Consider the following 15,919-nt stretch of genomic DNA (forward strand, 5'->3'; position numbering starts at 1 on the left):
TTGAAGAAAATGAAGAATCGGAAAGCCCCGGGGGAAGATGAAGTTACTGTAGAGTTGTTAAAATTGGGAGGAAGAGACATAACACAAAAACTGGCAAGGCTCTTCACAAAGTGCATTAGAAAAGGTGCGATGCCTAAGCAGTGGAATAATGCAATCATAGTTTTGCTGCATAAGAAAGGAGATAAATCAGAAATTGGAAATTATAGACCAATTAGCTTGTTATCCCACATCTACAAGTTGTTCACAAGGGTCATTACTAACAGATTAGAAAGAATACTTGATGAGAATCAACCGAAAGAGCAAGCTGGCTTTAGCACAGGATTCTCAACTATGGATTACCTTCACGTAATATCACAGCTAATGGAGAAAGCAAATGAATATAAAACACCATTATGCCTGGCATTTGTGGATTATGAAAAGGCATTTGACTCCATACAGCATAAGGCAATGTTTCGGGCACTGGAAAGACAAGGCATAGATACTCCATATATTATGATTTTGAAGAAAATATATGAGCGTGCTACATCCTTTATTAGACTAGACAAAGACAGTAGCAAATTTAAAATCGAGAAAGGAGTTCGACAAGGAGACACAATATCTCCGAAGCTGTTTACTGCTGCCCTTGAGGAAGCTTTCAGAAGATTAGACTGGTCGCAGAAAGGAGTCAATGTGAACGGAGAGTACCTAAACCATTTACGATTTGCAGATGACATTGTGGTCATAAGCCACGATCCCAAAGAATTAGAGGAAAATCTTAATCAGTTATGCACAGTTAGTAAGGATTTTGGACTAAAGATGAATATGGCTAAAACAAAAGTAATGATGAACAAGTATGCCACAGAAAGGGAAATAATGATTGAAGGAGCAGTAATTGAAAAGGTGGAGTCATATACTTATCTGGGACAAGTTATTAGCTGTAATAATGATAAATGGCTGGAACTCAAGAGAAGAATAAATTTTGGATGGATAGCATTCAGGAAATATAGTCACATACTGAAGAGCAATATCCCAGTTTGTCTGAAACGTAAAATAATGAATCAATGTATACTCCCCACCATGACTTATGGAAGTGAAACTTGGGCACTCACCAAAAGAATGGAAGAGAAGCTAAGAACTACACAGCGAAGAATGGAACGAATTATATTGGGAATCAGACTGTTAGATAAGAAGAGAAACACATGGATTAGGCAGCAAACTCAAGTAAAGGACATTCTTATCAAAACTAAAGAACTAAAATGGTCTTGGGCAGGACACATAGCTCGAAGACATGATGACAGATGGACTAAGAAAATAACAGAATGGTACCTAAGAGGAGCTAGAAGAAAACCTGGAAGACAAAGGCGGAGATGGATAGATGAAATTCATGAGTTTTTGGGTAGTAAATGGATGGCCAATGCTCAAAACAGAAGGAACTGGAAAGTTGCTGGAGAGGCCTTCATCCTGCAGTGGATTGAAAATGGCTGATGATGATGATGATGATGACATCCCTTATTATCTGGGCACGTCAGAGCGTCCCACTAGAATTTTATGCTCTTACCATGTACAGTGTGTGCAACTCCCTGGTAAGAAATTGCATTCACTATAGGTGTTTTCACTATTTCCAGAGTGAAAACACCTATCCCTCCTTTGTTACAGAGTGGTTCCATTTACCATATTACCTGTTTGGATTGGGGGATGTGTTATGTTGATGAGACTGGCAGGAGCTTGAAAGATCGTGTTTCAGAACATGAGGTGGCTCTCTGCACCGCTAACTTTGAGAGCTCCGCTGTTGCTGAGCATTATTGGGTCAAGCAGCATAACCTTGATCCCCAACACAACATTCAAACCATTGACTATTCACGTGATTACTGCTAGCGCTCATGGCTTGAAGCACTGCACATAGTCAGCTGTAACAGTACTATGAATCGTAATAGGGGAGTGCACATGCACCTGTTATGGAGTCTGCCATATTACAGTGCGATGAGCGCTGACATTCCTTACGCATGCATAATGCTGCATTATCAGCGTCGGAGGTGTGATTTACGATCATGCTCAGTCGGCTTCTGTTATTTACCCAATGTATATATATACTCAGTAGACCATTCACTGACCAGCTGATGAAGAGACACCTTGCCCCGAAAGCTTCTATTTTATTGTTTATATTATTTTAATGCTTTTATGTATTTTATCGCTTTTATTTTATAACTGTTTTAGTATATATCTATTTATTTTAATAAAGTTTAACTTAAACCAGTCTGTCAGTCATTACTAGAAATTATATAGTAGTACTATATAATTATATAGTAGTACTTCTGAGAAAGAAAAAAAAAAGTGAAAGCAAAAAGAAAAACAACTGATATTGAATTATGACAATTAATATTAGTAGTGGAAAGTGATGCAAGGAAGCAAATTTATAATGCCATTACCAAAAAAAAAAACCCACCTTTTCATCCCCCTCTAATAATTTGTCTAATCTTTCCTTATATTTATTGAAACTACCGACTTCCATGACATCAAATATAACTTTGTTCCAACAACCACTCTTTGGCTGAAAGCAAATTTTCCCATATCTGTTCTGCAACCCTCGTTTTTCAATTTAAGTTTATGTCCCCTGAATGTTTCTTGTCTGAGAAAGAGTAAGGATGCCATCAGCATTTAGTTTACTCAATTCATTCAAAGCCTTAAGCACTCCAATCAGGTCTCTTTGCAGGTATTATTTTAAAAGATATATCACGTCAGTTTTATGCACTTAGGCTTTGTCTACTTATTTGTACAGCTTTAAGTGTAAAATGGCAAAGATCTCGAGTTGAGTCTTTCTATTTCTACAACGACATAAATATGTAATAATCAAATAACAATAAAACAATGTTATTTGACCCACTTTCTGCTAATATATCATATCCATGTTTTTAAATTAATGTATGTTAGGAGAAATTTGGTGGGGTATAAGGCCATTTTTATAAACCATATATAATGCCATTTTTGCTTCTCATGATGACAGTGCAGCATATAAGGAAGCTGAAATGCATTAACTCACAGAAAATGATACAAAACCATCGCAGTCATCCAGGTATCTGAATGAAACTTGATTGCACACAGATATCTGGACGAAACCAAGTGATTTTTCAAGGCTAATGCTGAGTAAACCTGACTTCCTTACACTGATTTGCCTTTTAATACTAATACTTATGTCAGGGGAATTAAGATTTAGAATTTCTGCAGATACCTCTGTACATAAACACTATTATGATAAAAAAAAAGTGGTGAGCAACCTCTTTGACAAGAGAGAAAATTCAAGAGATAAAAATGTTTGTGGGCTGCATTATAAACATCTATATTTTTTATTTAGTTATTTTTATGAACGATGAAAAACTTCTGTTTGATTTATATATTTATACTAAAAGTATTAATTGCATTATCAATACTATAATGTAAAATTGTTTAATAATATTTTTATAATAATTACTTGTTGACGAATATATTTTTTTTCCTTATTACTAAGATTAGATTGCGGGCTGCATTGTAAAGCTAAATGGACTGCATGAGAGAATTTTGCTCATCACTGTGATAAAATATGCAATAATGAAAAGAAAATCATTTTTTTCATGTAAAAGACTCTTTTAATGATTGACAGCAAACTTATTTCCTGGATGCTATGACCAATGGCTTCACTTCAACCAAAAAGAAGCAGCCCATAGCATGAGACTGCCACCTTTTCAAAACTACATTCTTGGGATGATGTATGCTGCCATGTATCATTCTCTAAACCTACTGTCGTGTGACATGCTTGTAGTCACCTTATAGTTTCATAGCACCTCTTTCCATCATTCTGGAGTTCAAGAACCACACCACTCAACTTTATGTTACATAAAGTTGAGTGGTGTGGTTCTTGAAAACAACTAAAATGAACAGCTAAAATGTATCCCCTGATACATTTTAGCTGTTCCCACACTTCTATATGTGGCTCATTGGACCTGCTTCGCTAATGTTAGAGAGCTGTCCAAATACATTTGAAGACATAGTGGGATACCTATTCTTTTCAGTCTTTGCATTGGTTCTCGAATAATAACATAAAAGTTTATGATTTATGACAACTTCTCTGTTAATATTCAATTTAAATTGTCTAATATCATAAATGGTTGACAACATTCCCAGATCACAGCTGTTATTAAAGTAAAAGACACAAGTTATTAATTTTCTAAAAAGTACTGGTGTCCAGAAACGTTTGACAGGATAATGTAGCTTCACAATGACTTACATTACATAAAAATTTTAAACTGGTGTTTCATGTCTCACAGAGTCCACACCGTGACAAATCCAGACTGTTCTGAGGGCTGGGGGGGGGGGACATATTTGACAGAGTTGTGTTGGTTTTGTTTTGATCCAGTATCACAACTTGTCCCAAGGATGTTTTGTAGCCAGCCTGCCTACAAGACATCTTTGAGATACAAGCCTGACTTTAGGGTATTACCATGCTGATATATATAGGATGACCTCTGTGCCACTAGATTGAGTGGCCACTTTATTAGGTACATCTGTTAAATAGAAATATATCCCCCCCACCTTTAGCCCTCAGAACAGTCTGGATTTGTCATGGTGTGAACTCAATGAGACATGAAAAGTGTGCTACATGGATGCTGATCTGTGTTGACTCAATTTTTCACAGTTGTTGCAAATTGGATGGAGTGAGTTAGAATATCTCAAGAAGAGATGTTGGGTTCCCCTAATGACTTCTTCCACAAACCAATTTCTAAACACAGACAATTCACAAGCAACAGTACATTTTATTTTTTATTTTTTTAATGGCAGATGAGGAAATGGGAGGGCAGGTAGTGACTAGGCCAGTTGCACCAGTTAGTCAAGGTTTGGGATAAGTAGATAGAGTTAGTACAGAACATATTCAAATTCCATTTATAGAGATTTGCCACACTGTAGGTAGTATTGAAATTGTCCAAAATGTTAATTTGTAATGGCCATATAGTTTCTGGATGCTACGACCAATAGCTCCACTTCAAACCAAAAGAAGCAGCCCACAGCATGAGGCTGCCACCTTTTTCAACTAGGTGGCAAGAAATGACTAGTTGTGTCATTAGAATATAATCACTAAAACACCGAGGGATGATTTGTTATTTGTTTTTTAGGAGCATTAGCAACTAAGGCCATATTGCTCCAGGGATATGCGGTGGTCATTCCCTGACCTTTCCGCATCCTCCGTATTTGGTGGTCACGGGCTCAAACCCCGGTCTAATCAAGAAGCGTATGCTATGCACTGCTGCTCCTGCCCACCCGGGCGCCTCCGTAGCCAGGTGGGAAGGAGCAGCAGTGCGTAGCACCCGCTTCTTGATTAGACCGGGGTTCGAGCCTGTCACCACCAAATATGGAGGATGCGGAAAGGTCAAGGAATGACCACCGCATATTCTCGGAGCAATATGGCCTTAGTTGCTAAGGCTCCTAAAAACAAAATAACAATAATAACCTGCCCACCCGGCTATGGAGGCTCCCCACCGAGGGATGAACAATTCAAGTTAAAAAATCATTAACTAGCATGTTCAAGATCTGCCTAACCATGACATAAACACAGTATTCTTTCACATGAAAAGAGCTATTTTTGTATAATACTAGAATCAAATCCAGAAACCTTGAGACCTTATATCTGCCATATCTTGAAAATTTCTAGATTTTTGGTGGTCATATTATTATCATAAGAAAAAACTTGCAAAACAATTTCATTTCTATACTGTAACTTATTGTTAATAGTACTACATAAGTGTAGTATTTACTCTTTTTTTTTAAATTCAGGTGACATACAATACATGGAAAGGTAAAGTAAATATAAAAAAATTATTTCCCCTTCTAACGTATGCTATACCATGTATGGTATATACAATTAGATGGAAAAAACAAAACATTTCACACAGTCACTTTACTGGAGTCTCAATATGGAGTATATTGAGCAATGCAACTTTTTCCACAATAGATAAGAATCTGTGAATGCATTTTGAAAAGACACAATCCTTTGAGCTGCTTTATTTTCTTTTAGGTGACCTATGGCAAATACAAATGGATAAAAGTTGCTTACAAAAGCTAATTATTTATGATTTCAATAACACAACAGCAACTGAAGGCTATAATGCAAGTAGTATAACATAAAATATAAATATACAATATAAAATGATATAATTTAGATTATATAACTACATTAAACTATATTAATGTTATGGATAAACTTTAGTTTGAGGTTGAAATGAAAATAAAAAGATAAGAAAACTAAAATACTGCAACTGCTTATATGTTAATGGACAAAATTAATTTGAAAGAGGTGTGGATGTTAAAAACCGATTAAAAATCAAACCGCAGAGGAAAGTGTGCACCTTTCTCAATGCTCATCATATGGGTTTCACTATATAAAATCACTGTCGAACCAAGAGTCCAAACAGGGAGCTTTTGAATTATCATCAGTTGGTTCATAATGGTAAGGAAAGAAGGAAAGTTTTTATGTGTTCCAGTTCCTGTGGTACAATCTGATCATGCACATTGGAAATTTCATGTTATTCAAATTCCATACTACAGAAAATGTTGTGGAGGATTTGGCATTAAGAACTAAAAACTGGGTGTTTTTAGTTCTTAATGCCACTATTGCAATAGAATATTTGAAACTGGGTATTTCAAATATTCTACTGCAATGCTTCAAAGTGGTTAATTTATAACTGGAAGGTAGTTTGATTAGTGTTGGCTGAGTTCAGTTGTATGATATTGTGTATATAAGCTGGCTTGGTGATAATAGGCTCTGGTATTAGATATGTTTGAGGCACCATATTTAATTGTAGTGCTGCCAATATAACATGTATTACATCCCTGTTGACAATGAATTAAGTATATTATGTTATTTTATGTCTGCAATATTATAGTTGAAAGCACCTTTATAATCGTTAAAATATGTACTGATTTTATTATAAGATGAAAATACTAAAGTGAGGTCAGTGCTTAAAGAAAAAACATCTTTAAGTCGTATGGTTAACTGACTGTGATATGAGAGGATTATTTTTGTGTTTGAAACAGACTGTTTTTTATTGCCAAGTAATTTTCTAATTTATTTCTTGTTTCAGTTCATATATAATATTTTGAATGAGACTATGTGGATATTTCCTTTTTATGGTTGGATGGTTGATTGGTGTTTTATGGCACATCGACAATTAATGTCATAATGCACCAAGACAAAAAAGAGCACAAAAACATCAAAAATCTATTTGGTAACTTAAACAGATTACCACAACAAAAGATGGAAATGTATATCAAAATATAACAGTATAAATTCAGATAGGCATGTATAAATTCATGGTCTGTAAACAGTTAAAAACATAAGACATATTGTCTCTCTCATTTAAATCTGGCTGAATGTTCATCCAGATTAATAAAATCTCTATTTTATAAATGATGTGCACTGGTAAAATATGAATAATGGTTAAAATAGTTTTACAATTAGGAGTGTGTCAGATGATTATGACCTATGTGGAGCCAAGCAAGAACAACTTCCTCTCATCGGACACTGCATAGACTGGACTGCCATTGTGTGATTACAGGCTTAACCTGATATAGTTTATTTATGGCCTGTCTGTGCCAATGATCTTACCATTGGGAATATAATCTGGTTGAAAATGTAGTCTGCATAAGGGACTGACAGGCAATCATTATTCAGCGAATGGCCAATTTCACAGCAGTATCAGCTAATTCGTTTCCCCTGATCCCAATGTGGCTTGGGATCCAACAAAAGAAAATGTCAAATTCTGACTCAAAGAGAGAAAAAAACCATCTACCAAATCCGGGACTCCTTTTTAAGAAAGCATTACTTCAAGTATTGCAATTCTGTTTGTAAGTCATTCTCATAATGACAGTATTTTACTGCATTATAGATTTGTGTAAATAAAATGGATTTTTTAAACACTGTATGGGTGATGTTCAAGAAGTTTATGCTATTGTCTTGTTCAAGTTCAAGTATATATTTTAACTTTTGATGAACATTATTAAATTTTGAAATGAGAATATCTATGGTTTGCTAGTTGGAAACTATGAGGATATCATCTGCGTAACAAATAAATAGTTTAACAGTAGGAGGAAACGGATTTAGGATGTCTTCTATGGAAGCTAAATAGATTTCTGAAAGTGGGGCTCTGAGATACCTAGACCCATTGTAAGCCCATATATCTGTTCATAAATATCTAAGTTAAACCTAAAATGCCTGGCCTGAATAAGAAAAGATGTGTGATAATACTGTTTATTGAGAGTGTGGTGCATTGTTTTAAATTAATATCACATGTAAGCCACTCTTTTAATTTAGCTAAGCACATATAATCTACATCTACGTTAAGTGTATAATGATACAACGCCGAATGATTCTAGGATGTCTGTGTCTGATATTTTGATATTACTAATTAAAGAGTGGACATTGGCTGTATTCTGTACTTTAAACTTTGAAAATTTTGTGAGAGATGATAATTTTTACAATGTACGAGGAAAGATTAATGAATGTGGAATGTCTGTACGAAACGATAGGTTGAAGTAGTTTATCCAGTTCATACAGTTTGTATAATAAGTACTAATATAATGTAAAGTAGTTATAAAAGTTAAAACTAAGGAAATCCACTAAATTAAATTGTATAAGATTAATAAGTTGTAAAAACTTAAATATGCCTGACACGTCACTGTCTGATAAAATCTGACTGAGTGTATATTGCTCAGTCAGATACTGAGTGTATATTGCTCAGTCAGATGGCACTGATTATTAAAAGATGCACATTTGAATGAAATATGCCAAATTGTTAAAAAAGGCACCAGAGTATCAAACCTTAGGATGATCATTAGCCCTCAGCAGATAGGAATGTGTCAGTGGACAATGTTCTATGCAGAGCTGAGCAAGGACAACTTGCTCCTGACAAATCCTGTGCTGGCTAGACTGCTAATGTGCAATTACAGATTTGTTTGGTACAGCCTTTTGGTTGTTTGTTGTTGTTTGGTTTTTTTTTTAGGAGCATTAGCAACTAAGGCCATATTGCTCGGGGATATGCGGTGATCATTTCCTGACCTTTCCGCATCCTCCGTATTTGGTGGTGACGGGCTCGAACCCCGGTCTAATCAGGAAGTGTGTGCTGCTCCTTCCCACCTGGCTACGGAGGTGCCTTAGCCTTTTGGTGATGGTGGTGGTGGTGGTGTACCCATGATAAGATTCTTGCCACTGTGATAATAGTTGGTTGTACCAGCTAAATCATTACCTGTGAATACCAACATGGCTAGGCATCCAGCAAAAGAAAATAACAAAGTTTGACTCTCAGAGAGACAGAGTAACATTGCTGCACCCTACACAAAACTGGATAAGGAGCACACCTCTTCTGTGATAAAAGCTGTAATACACTTAGAGAGTTATAGAGCATATACTACATTCATGGGGAATCTGTCTGTTGACAGTTTTCTTGGGAAAATCTTCAGGCTTCAAGTCACCTGTACATAATGGCAAGAAGCCAGAATATTCAACTCTGTTCTGCAAAAATTTGCTGATATATAAATAGGGATGTATGAACTTTCTGCCAATTCCTAAGAGTAAGGTCATAGATGGAAGATGCATACTCAAAGGAGAAAGGATCTGCTTGGCTAACATGGATATATTATCCAATGTGAAGTTTATATCTTAGTATTAGTATTAATAGTGCAAATGATGCAAGAAAGCAAACTTATACAGCACCAGCCAAAAAAAAAAAAAAAAACCAGAAGAAAAATCTCATTTTACCTATCCATCCCCTCCAATAGTTTGTCTAGTTCTTCCTTGAAATTCAAACTATCCACTTCCACAACAGATGGAAGCTTGCTCCAGCAGTCAAGCACCCATTGGCAGAAGGCAAACTTCCGCATATGTATTCTGCAACTGTCCTTCCTCGATTTTAATTTATATCCCTTCATGTGCATAGTCTGAGCAAGAGGAAGAATCTCATCAGCACTGAGCTTGCTCAAGCGATTCAAGGCCTTAAACACCTCAATCAGATTACCTCGCAGGTGCGTAGTCTCCAGATGCTGCAATTTGCAGAACTGAACCTTTCATGGTAAGAGAACCCCCTTTGTTCCCCTCACCAATCTTGTTGCCCTTCTCTGTACTCATTCCAAAAGCTCTACATCCTTCCTAAAGTGAAGCCTCCAAACCTGTATGGAGTACTCAAGATGTGGCCTGACCACTGCCTTATACAATGGGATAATCACCTCCTTATCTCTGCTAGCAAAATTGCCGTATATCATTAACAAAACCCCATGGGCTGTCCTGGCAGCCTGTCTGTGCTACTCAGAGAACTTCATATCAGACTGCACAATTACCCCTAGGTCCTTTTCATTTTCTACTACACTGAGTGTAGTACCACACAGTTGATATGTTACTCTAGGATTACTGCTACCCATATGCAGTACCTTGCATTTGTCAATGCTAAACTTCAACTGCCATTCCTCAGCTCACTGCCTAATATTTTAAATCTTGCTGGAGCAACATACCTTCATTTCTGTCATTAACCACTCTGCCAACCTTTTAATCACCTGCAAACTTAGACATTAAGCCTGATATAACCTCATCAATATCATTAATAAATACAGAAAACAACAATGGGCTGAACACCAAACTCTGTCTGACTCCACTAATAACACTGATCCATGAAGGGTAGTGTCCCTTGGTAACCGCTCTTTGTCTTCTCCCACTTATCCACAGCAGAAATGGAGCTATCTTGAGCTAGCTCTTGGATCCTGATACCAAGGGAACAATTGCAGCCACAACTGCTGACATCAAAGTATCAATGGTTCACTGGCTTCCACATAAAGACTGGTGGGCAAAGTACAAAATGCTCCAGTGGCAACTCATATGGCCAGGAACGTACTTACACTTCTCGGGACCTGAGGCACTAAGCTCTTGCGGGGCCCCTTTAAAGATACCAGAGGCCAAGAAAAAAAAACATGCACATATAAATAAACAATTATTTTTACTGATTTAAACACAAACATTGTAATACTGCAAAATATAAAGAACAGTATTGAACTAAACTCTGTGTCGCAACAGCCCGTGAAGGTATGATGACATGGTCAGTGAATCAACTTCCATCCATTGCTGTGTTTCTGGGTTTCGTGACCAGCATCTGCTGCCCTTTTACAAGTAGCTCCTCATTCCACATCATGATTATAACAACGATTGTCAAAATTAACTTTATTGGGGCCTCCCTATATCTGTGAGGCCCCAGATTGGCACCTCATGTGCCTGTGCATAAGTACGGCCTTGCATATGGCTGTGTGGTTGATTGGATCAAGCCAATGAAGAACAGAATTTTGGCAAAATAATAGATTTGTGAACCACAGTCATGTCTAGAGTGGACAAGTTCTCAATAAAGATGTAACATGCTTCTATCCGCTCCCCAAAATTGTAAGAAATAGCACGGAAAATCTTTAAGCTTCTTATATATTTTGCCATGAGCTGATGAATTTTTCAGAGAACAGTCAGCTTTTCATCAAAGATGAGTCCCAGAAATTTTGTTTCTGAGGAACTGTATTTTGTACAAGCCTGAGTTCAGAGTCAAGGTAAAAATTCTCTCTGCAGCAAAGGTGCACACAGCCTTTTGAGGGGAAAACTTGAGCATTAGCATTAGCATTAGTAGAGGCATATGATGCAAGAAAGCAAGCTTATTCAGCATCAGCCAAAAAAAAAACAAAAAAAAACACACCACTCCCATTTCACCCCTCCGTTCGTTCGAAATACCTGTCCAGTTGAGCCTTAAATTTGTTTAGGCTATCAATTTCAACAACAAGTGATGGAAGTCGGTTCCACCAACCAACCACCCGCTGGCCAAAGGCAAATTTCCGCACATCTATCCAACATCCGTCCCTCCTCAATTTGAATTTATGCCCTCTGAGGTGATTATTCTGAGCAAGATGAAGAATCCCATTGGCATTGAGCATGCTCAAACCATTCAAAGCCTTATACACCTCTATCAGATCACCTCGCCGGTGCCTAGTCTCCAGACTCTGTAATTTGCAAACCTTAAGCCTTTCTTCGTAAGAGCAACCCTTTGTTCCATTCACTAATCTTGTTGCCCTTCTCTGTACCCGTTCCAGCAGCTCTACATCCTTCTTGAAATGAGGCCTCCAGACCTGTATACAGTACTCAAGATGTGGCCTAACCATTGCCTTATACAAGGGAATAATCACCTCCTTATTCCTGCTAGAAAAATTCCTGTATATCATTGACAAGACACCATAAGCTACTCTTGCAGCTCGTCTGCAGTGCTCAGAGAACTTCATATCTGCCTGCACAATTACCCCCAGGTCCTTTTCATTCTCCACCACTGTCAGTGTAGAACCGCAGAGTTTATACGTTGCTCTGTGGTTACTGTTTCCCATATGTAGTACTTTACATTTGTCAATGTTAAACTTCATTTGCCACCTCTCAGCCCATCTGTTCAACCTTTCCAGATCCTGTTGTAGCAGCATAGCGTCAGTAGTGTCCGTAACAACCCTGCCAACCTTTGTATCATCTGCAAACTTGGACATTAAACTTGATATACCATCATCGTTTGTTTGTTATATGGTTTTTAGGAGCATTAGCAACTAAGGCCATATTGCTCCGGGATATGCGGTGGTCATACCCTGACCTTTCCGCATCCTCCGTATTTGGTGGTGACGGGCTCGAACCCCGGTCTAATCAAGAAGCGTGTGTTATGCACTGCTGCTCCTTCCCACCTGGCTACGGAGGCGCCTATACCATCATCAATATCATTCATAAACACCGAAAACAACAACGGACCCAACACTGAACCCTGAGGAACTCCACTAATAACATTAGTCCACGTTGAGCAGTGTCCATTGATTACCACTCTCTGTCTTCTGCCACTCAACCATCCCCTTATCCATAGCAGCAATTTGCCTCCAATGCCACACTGCTCCAATTTGTGCAGCAGTTTTCCATGTGCAACAGTATCAAAAGCCTTTCTAAGATCCAAATATATAATATCAAAGTTATTCCCTGCATCCAGTTCTTTTGTGACTACATCATAGTATCCAATCAAATTGGTCAGGCAAGACCTGCCCTTAACAAAACCATGCTGCATCTGAGCTATAACTGAATTCTTGTCTAGATGATCCTGCAGTGCTTCTTTAACCAGTGCCTCCATTAATTTACCTGGAACAGAAGTTAAACTAACAGGTCTATAATTACTTGTGTCAGCCTTTGATCCTCCTTTGTGAATTGGGGTTACATTTGCACATCTCCAGTCTATGGGTACCTCCTCTGAGTCCAAAGAAGCTCTCATAATTATGGCTAGGGATTTGCTTACTTCCTTTGCTGCCTCCTTTAATATAACTGGATAGATCCCATCCACCCTAGGTGCCTTTTTTATGTTTATCCTCAACAATCTCTCCTCCACTTTCCTCTCAGTTATTACAAAATCATCTAGCTCACTGCCAATGTTTACTTTACCTACATCATTCTCCTTCCTGAATAACTCCTCATGCGTGAATGTAGATGCAAAATACTCGTTTAAATTGTTAGCCACCCCTGAGCAGGATCCTCAACTGTTGAACCATCAATATCCAGTGGACCAATCTGATTCATCCCTTTCCTTCTTGAGTTTAACCCATAACTTGAACCCATTAGCCAGAGACCAGGAACTAAGGTGGTTAATAGCATGTTGCAATAGTCAATTAATAACTCTAGTGTTGCAAGAGTGAAAAAAAAAATGGTAAAATTGTACACACAGAGAGCACTGCTTACTGATGGAGGAAGCTGTTCTGTAACGTAGTTCACGTTGAATGAAAAAACAATAAGGACAGAGCCTCGAGGAACAACCTTCTCTTGGCAAAACACCCAAGAGAGAAGTTAGTTCTAGATGTTGAAAGAATAATTTTGAAGAGTAAAAAAATCACAGATAAAAGCAGGGTTAATTTTTAGTATAGGGTACTAGCTCCAACTCATCGTTCCAAAGCGTGATGTGATCGGTGACAATTCACGATAGCTCCTCCCACTTATTGCTTTGATAGGCTGCTAATTACAATTAGTTTGCAATAGAGTGAGCCAGTAGTCTGTGTTAGACTGAGCTGGTGAACCTGACCTCTATACCCCCCCCCACCTTTTGCCACTGGTTTAAAATTGGGAAAGTAATTTTCAATTTTAATCTAGCAACAAATAGAAGGAAGATACCATATACTAAAGATTACTCGGGAACTAAAGATTACTCGGGAATTTTTTTTTTTTTTTTTTGGCTGGTGCAGCAGGAGGCCTCAGGCTTCCTTGCACCATATAGATAATAATAATAATAATAAAAATTAAGGAGAATTCAAGCAAAAATTGAACTAGATTCCCTTAGAGTGAATTTCTTTCCCTTACTGTTGGATTAAAATTAGATAACAATTTTTCAATTTTAATCCAGTGGAGGGGGAGGGTGTACTATATACTAAAGATTAACTGTTCTTCTTTAGTATATGGTACCAGCTCTACCTGTCTCTTTGGCACCTTGCTAAAAGTAAACTAGTCAAGCTCCCAATCATTGTGAGCAAAGTAACCAGTAGGAGGGGCTCTAGGCATGTCGATCAGTGATTCACGTCACTCTTTGGAATTAGTCGGAGCTAGTACAGTATACTAAAGTTTAACCAAAAAAAAACCCAGTAAGATGGCCTCTGAGATGACCAGATAAATGAGTCTTTTAAAATACTGTACCTCCAAGTTTCAACATAAGTTTTTTTCATGTCAAAGAAAATGCTCACACTTTAAGAAAGTATTATGAAACAAGTGGTCCAAAGTGGACTGATTTTTTTAGAAGCTACACTGTGTCTTGTTAGAATAGTCACTTGCTTTAAGGTAATATATATGGCAGGCATTGATAATTTTTTTCAAAGAATTTACATAGGCAGCTGGTCAGATGGGAACAATAATTACTGGAAATTTTAGGATCCTTTCCTGGTTTTAGAAATCCAAAGACAATTGCCTAGCCAACAATCCAGGATCTACTAGTTCAATTATAGAGAAGAAGCAAATGCTCTAATGATTTTAAAGGAAGGTGTTTTATCAAATCATACCATATATCATTTGGTCCTGCAGCACTGCTCTGTGTGGTAGCAAGTGCAGCTGCCAGTTCCTCTTTAGCAAATGATAAGTTATAAGGGTAGCACTGTTTGAGGAAAAGTTAAGTGTCTATTTCTCAATTGTTTCTTGAGAGCCAAAAACTCTGGGAAGTAAGATGTTCCATCAGAGATATTGACAAACACTTCTACTAAAGTGCTGGCAATAGCAGTTGGGTCTGAAACTATATGCCCATTATACTCTAATATTGATGAGAGAGCTGATATATATTTATCCTGAATTTTATCCCTAAACTTTGGCAGAACTGGACCCAGTATTCTTTTTGGGCTCTGGTGACATATAAATTGCACTTGGGCACAAATTCGGATTGGGAATCTTGACGCTACCCTACCACTGAAAATGTTAGGGTAGCGTCAAGATTCCCAATCCGAATTTGTGCCTTTCTTACTTCTTTACATCTTTGGTTCCACCATGGCTTTGGAGAGCAAGGAAATTGGATGTTTCTGGGACTGAAATTGTTGCTGCATGGATGATACACTCTATTATTGCATCATCAACTGATTCCTGTCGGATTATAACAGTATCAAATTCTGTAAGTTGTGTGCATGTGCTCCAGTCTGCTTGATCAAACTTCCACCATGGAATTCTAGATGAATATCAGGGTTGTTCACTCAGAATGATAGACATTACAGGGAACTAACTGCTTCCATAGGGATTCTGTTCCACTTCCCATGAGAGAAAAGAAGGCAGGGAAGGAGAGCAGATGGAGAGACTGATGGCAGAGAATGTAGGCATGTGGAAGTGAGTGTTGGTTCCCACATGCCTACATTCTCTGCCATCAATCTCTGCCTCTGT

At 37.7% G+C, this 15,919-nt stretch overlaps 1 protein-coding gene across 1 annotated transcript in view; it reads right to left on the reverse strand.

Annotated features, from left to right (window-relative positions):
- Window positions 1–5,998: 5,998 nt before the first annotated feature.
- Window positions 5,999–15,919, reverse strand: part of Rad9 (cell cycle checkpoint control protein Rad9) — a 237,637-nt gene continuing 227,716 nt past the window's right edge. The window contains exon 13 of the mRNA XM_090384423.1: window positions 5,999–6,024. The gene's annotated coding sequence lies outside the window, so the exon portion shown is untranslated. The remainder of the gene's footprint in view (window positions 6,025–15,919) is intronic.

This window comes from Mastigoproctus giganteus, chromosome 1, assembly GCF_048544385.1.
Source record: "Mastigoproctus giganteus isolate SK-2022 chromosome 1, ASM4854438v1, whole genome shotgun sequence".
NCBI classification, from domain to species: domain Eukaryota; kingdom Metazoa; phylum Arthropoda; class Arachnida; order Uropygi; family Thelyphonidae; genus Mastigoproctus; species Mastigoproctus giganteus.